Source organism: Manis pentadactyla, chromosome 18 (assembly GCF_030020395.1).
Source record: "Manis pentadactyla isolate mManPen7 chromosome 18, mManPen7.hap1, whole genome shotgun sequence".
Lineage (NCBI taxonomy): Eukaryota > Metazoa > Chordata > Mammalia > Pholidota > Manidae > Manis > Manis pentadactyla.
This window is the reverse complement of record NC_080036.1, coordinates 27903398-27909548: the sequence shown is the minus strand read 5'-3', so window position 1 is coordinate 27909548 and position 6151 is coordinate 27903398.

The window sequence follows — 6151 nt, the reverse complement described above, 5'->3', positions numbered from 1 at the left end:
AGTTCGCCCTGGACCCAGGCAGGCCTCAGGCGCACACGGACCCGCTGGGCCAGCCGCCATGTTCTTTCTGGGCTCCAGCCGCCCTGACATCTGCTCACTGCTGCTCTGCTGACTCACGGAGCCCAGAAAGTCCACATTTTATAAGGTCAACCCGCTCCCCCTGAGACTTCACACTCTGAGCTTGTGGACATGTGGGGCTACAGTGGCTTCTTCCTCTGGGCCTGTGTCCCCAGCCAGCTGTCTAGCCACAGGCGAGACAGCCCTGCGCCCGGAGCGGGAAGACCAGAGCCCCACACCTGCCTTCCCCAGTAACACCTGCATGACCTTGGCCGCATCTCCTCATCTGAGGAGTCCGGACACTGAGGACACGTTTGTTTCGCCCGCCCCCAGGGATGCCCCTCCGTGGGCAGCACCCGTTACATCCTGTAGGTTAGCAGGGACTGTCCGGGGCAGTGGGGGGCAGGGTTCCCCAGCCGCATGGGGGTGGATCGCGGCGTCTGCCATGGGCCAGGACACAGGTGGTAGCACATGAGCTCTGTGTTCACCATGACTGTGAGCCCCTAAGTGTCTCGTCCCCAGTGAACCCTCAAGGGACTCCACAAAGCCTCCCCTTAGGGGTGGTGCCCCAGTGACCCCGTTTCTGGGAAGACTGAGTCCTGGGAGAACTCATGCGGCCATCGAGAGGAGAGCGTGCGTTGGTTTGTGCGTCTCACAGCCACATCCTGTCCCAGATAAGCCACTCCAGCGCCTGCCTGGGGTTCACCTGTGAGGTCACCACTGCTGTTGTGAGGCCCTTGGTTCTGAGGGTCCCTGTCATGGAGAACAGGGCTCTTGCGCTGCCTGCTTTGCTAGCAGTGCCCCTCTTCTGCATGCCCCCGCTACCAGTCTCACATGCGCTCGGGCCCCACCGTGTGCTGACACACAAATCCAGACCTGCATTGTGCTGCTGCCATGACAGGGCACCTGGTACTCCCAGGAGTGCGTTCTGAAAGCAGAAACTTGAATCTCTCTAATGACACAACTCAGACATTGTGGCAGCTAGATGGGGACACATCTGATGTGAGGATGGCCTGATGTTCCTCAATTTAGCCAGGCCAGGGAGTGTCCAGTCCCACCTTTGTCCCCATCTGCCAGACCCTGGGCAGGTATCTGCCGTGTTGCCTCCTGGGGCGGCCTCATGCAGCTCCAATGAGTGGCTCTGCTCTGCCCTGTTTCCCAAACCTTTTGGTGGGTAGGACTTCCCACCCAGTGCTGATGGCCAAGGAGGAAGCCCTGTGCTGGCCGGCAGCCCTGAGTCGCAGACAATGACCTGGGGCAGCAGAGAGCACTTTGCAGGGCCGCAGAATGTCCCCAAGAGTAGGGACCCCACCTCCATGGACTACATACATCATTTCCTCAGCCCCTCACCAAAGGGATGCTCGGTTTCTACATAAAAGCCTTCAGAAATGGGGAGCTCAGCTGGAAAGGTTGGGAATTCTAGGCATCTTTTATTTCTTCTTTGTGTTTTTATGCAAATTCAAGTTTTCTACAATGAAATCATTTATGGAACACCTACTATGTGCGAGGCACTGTTGTAGCCATTGAAGAGACAGCAGTGAGCAAAACACAAAAACACAGAAACGCCTCCCTGTGTCAAGCTGGCATTGTAGTAGGGGAAGAAATGAACAAATAAGGAGAGTGTAGAGTATTCCAGTGGTGAATGTGCTATGGAGTAAAATTAAGCAAGGGGCATGGGGAGGGCTGTGTTTGCATTTTAACGTGTTGAAGGCAGCAAAGGTGACGCTCGAGCCAAGTCCTGAAAGACACGAGCTGGCTAATGCACGTGGTGATGTGGAAGAGAGGGGCAGATAGAGGGAAGAGCCAGTGCAAAGGCCCTGAGGCAGGAATGTGGTTGGAATGATAGAGGAACAGCAGGGAGGCTAGGGTGCTGGCGCCAAAGAAGTCTGGTGCAGAACTGGAGAGCTGGATGAGGTCAGGAAGGCACAGGCTTCCATATGTATGCTTTTTCTCATGCAAGAAGCCAATTTTTTAAAATAGGAGATTGGATTCTAGAAGAAGCTCACACCTAGATGAAAAGAACTCCCAAATCCAACCATGGTGAGGCCAGGTGGAAACCACATGGGAACTGCATGATGGGACCAGCCTTCATGGAGCTCTGAGAGACCCTGGAGCCAAAGAGACAGGTGACTTCCTCTTTGCAACTACTGTATTGATACAGGAAAACAGAAACCAAATTACTATGTGGAGTAAGAGGCTTACCGGAAAGGGCCGGTGGGTGGGGGCTGTGTCCGCGTTCTCAGGCCTGGATATGAGGATGGTGTACAGGTGGGCATGGAATGGTGCCCTCCCTGCTCCCCTGGGCCAGTGAGTGCCTCACAGGACCCTCCCCAGGAGGAAGTCCTTGGCAGGCAGTGGGGGTCCCCAGATATCGGGAGGGCCCTGGCATTGGTTACGTAAACCTTAGTGTGCGTCAGCCAGGCAGGCTGATGGACCCTTCCTGACCTAATCCTTGATGGCCGAACCCCCACCCGTGGGTGACAACACAGGAAAGCAGCTAGCTCCCAGCAGGACTGCCCTGGGTCACGGTCTTCCTCACGGAGCTATTAATATGCCTGTTGCCCAGGAAGCGTATGGAACTCAGACAGACTCCGTGACTGGGTAGCTAAGCTTGGGTGGAGGCTCGGCTCCAGGCCTACTAACCACCTTCTCTCCCGGACGTGCAGCCCCCTGCTGAGCTGCATGAGGGGGATAGGGACGGGCCCAGGACAGGGGACGAACACAGGCGGTGACAGGAGACAGCGTGGGAGAGGAAGTGAGCAGGGCGGGAGCAGGGGAGCTGGAAGGCCACAGGGAGGTGATGGCCGCAGAGGCGCGCTTTTATCTTGGGCATGGCCCAGCGCAGCCAGCGCAGCCAGCCAGGGACACTACGGGAACACTCAGAACTCTGTCTTTTGCCAGGACCTGAAAAAGTGTCACTGTGCGAGCCACAGACATAGATTATCTTCTAAATGGCAGTATTGGCATGTGTGTTTATTTGATTTGATACTGAGAGAGGAGGCAGGGGAATGTGAAGACTTGGCGCACCTTCAGCCAGGACTGCAGGGAGAGGGTCCCTTGAGAGTTCCCCGGTGGGGACTGTGGACCCCACACTCCCCTTCTGCCATGTGTCTGCTCCACGCCCCACGTATCCTGTGTAGCCCAGCACGGCAGGGTCTGGCCAAGGTGAGCAGTTATGGCCAGGACCTGATGGCGAAGAGCAGAGTAAGGTCCCTGCGCCAGCCGCCAGCACTTGCAGGGTCTCTGGGGTCAGCCTGACAAAGGTGCAGATTCTGACTCTATAACTTCCTCTACATGTGACTCAAGTAAGTTATTTAATCCTGCTGAGACCAAATGTTCTCGTCTGTAAAATGGGTTGTGGTTACTTTACAGGGCTGCTCGGAGGATTACCTAAGACCCTGCACGTAAAGCTCTTAGCATGGTGCCGGCGCATGGCAAGTACTCAGTGAATGTTGGCCAGTACGATTATTTTCATCATCATTACTGTCAGCCTGACCACCTTACAATCTTCTGTTGACATAGGATTTTGCTGCCGAGTTTGCATTTGTGTTTATGATTGTGTTGGCATCCAGCAGTCCTTTTTAATTGCTGCTGGCTAACAAGAAAAGAAGAGAGGCGGATTTAATGCGTAAATGATGCGTTGAAGCCAAGTGAAGGCCAAGTGATGTAACAGCTCACTGTACAAACACAAGTACTGCCGTAATTCAAACTAGAGAACAGTGGTGGGAGAGTTGAGTCATTCCCCAGCACCCGGCAGCCTCCACAGGCACATCAAACTCAAAGGGAGGGCTGCTCTCCTTGGTCAGCCCCCTGTCGCTGCGGGTGGCAATTTGGTTCTAGCCAACAACATCATCCTTGCCATTTAACCAGTGTTGTCAGTGTGTTGTATTGAGTTTGTGGTTTTGTTTATGTTTACTATGTGAATTTCTCCAGAATGTATTGCTAAGCAAAAAACAGATTGTAATAGCTACCCTTTGGAAAAAGAGGGGAGTATAAGAAGAGAGAGGGAGATAAATATGTGTGTGTGTATATAAATATATTTTTTTCTTTTTTCAGAAAGAAACACTGGAAGGATAAATCAGATCTAAAAAATATTGGTTCTCAGGTGTGGTGGGGGCCGCACAGAAGGGGCAGAGGTGGCAAAACTGCCCTGTCTGTATTTCTCTACATAGTTCTGACCTCAAGTCATTTTGGATTGGTGGTCGCATAAGAGCTGGAGGAAGGAAGGTATACCTAATAGAACAAAAGTAATCCACCTCCATCAGCACTGTGGAGGCTGCAGGAGTCCCTTTCCCGTAAACGGAACATGTGAGGCTCAAATTAGAGACCCACTGTCAGTGGTAAAGAGCCTATTGCTCCCCAGGAGAGCGACCTTCCCAGACTACTCTCTGGAAAGTATTTCTTCTCTCTAAAAATGAGGAGGTCAGGAAGATCAGCCCTACCAGGCTCTGTGAGGAGACAGCTTGGCAAGCCCCGTGATGTGGCTGGTGCTGGGAGGTAGGAGCGGCCCCTGCCCCCGTGTGGCCAGACTGCCCGGTGCCCACTGGAGAGCAGAGCTCACTAGCCGGCCGGAAAGGGGTTCTAGAGCCTCCAGCCACCAAGCAGGGATCAGCGCGGGGCAGCGCTGCCAGCAAGGCCCCAGCAGCTCCAGCCAGCCTGGTCTACTTGCCCCCACGGGCTGCCCACTTATTCTGCACGTCTGTGAGCCAGTTGGGAAGTCCTACCTCGGAAGACTGTCTGCTGACCTCTGGCCTCAGAGGCAAGAGGTCAAAGGGACAAGCAGCTTGCAAAATGAGTCCAAGGCACTTTGTGGGCTGTGCAGGGGCCAGGCCACAGCAAAGCCTACTCCGAGCACAGACAGCAGTGCAAGGAGGCGGGCAGAAATCTCGCGCAGGAAACCATAACCCAACAGCACCAAAAGCAGAGCTGCAGTGAGGCCAGAGATTTCTTCCATGAAAGCCTGGGTTTGGGCCAGAAAAGCCGCCAGGGCCAGCCCACTAGGAGCCTCCGAAGAAGAAGGACGTGACTTGTCACAGGAGCCACCATTGCTGGCCAGGCACTGTGCTGAGCACCTGCTGAGCTAGGTAGCTTCACCCCATTTTACAGATAAGGAAATTGAGGCCCCAGAGGGTTAAGTCATTTGCCCAGGGGGGCATTCACGTGAGTTCCAGAGCTGGACCTGAGCCCCCGCTTGAGCTGGCAACCCGCACACTGGTCAGCCCCCTCCGAGGTTTGAGTGTGGGAAGGGCAGTTCCGTGGTTCAGTGGCACACACATTATGGAAACGTCTGCGTGTGCTACTGGGAGAATGCAGGTGAACAAGCCTGTCCAAGAAAAAGTCAAAAGTGAATCACAGCTGAGCCACCCACATCGCGGCGCCTGGGGGAATCCGCCTCTGATTCAGCCACAGCCTGGCCTCTGCCAGAGGCAGAGGGCTGAGTGCTTCAAGCATGTGGGCTTTCTGTTCTGGCTCTCTGGGTTCAAATCCTAGATGTGACCCTGGACCCCAGCCCAGGAAACTTGCTAGGCCTCAGTTTCCTAATCTGCAAAAGGGAATCAATGATAGTGCCTGCCTCAGGGCCACCGCCAGCAGTAAACAGGGCAGTAGGCACAAGGCACTCAGCCCAGCCTCAGAATGAGCGAACGAGCCCTTCTGAGCTGTAGCTGTTAACTCGAAGCATCCTTGTTGCCAAGTCTCCTGCTAAAGATGCCCATGTAGGTGTGGTTGCAGGGGAAGCCCCTGAGCCCACCTAAGCCACTGGACAGTGGGGCCCCAGGCCTGGCCGCCCTGGACAGCTCTTGGCCTCTGGAGGCCCCAGCTTCCCAGGCCAAGGTGCGGCACCCCACCCCCCTGGGCTTGTGCAGGAGCCCTCAGCCCTGCTGACTGAGTCATCACAGCCCCTGGACTTCCTGAAGCCGGCCCCAACCCCTCGTGTAACACGGGAGGCCCTACTGGTACCTCCTGTGTAGGCCTGTTGTGGGGCTTCTTATCCCCATGTGTCTTCTCCCCACTATAGTCAGCGAGCTTTAAAAAGGGTAAATTCGTAACATTCTCCTAAAGCTGCCCACTGCTCTGAAAATCCAGCACCCTGACA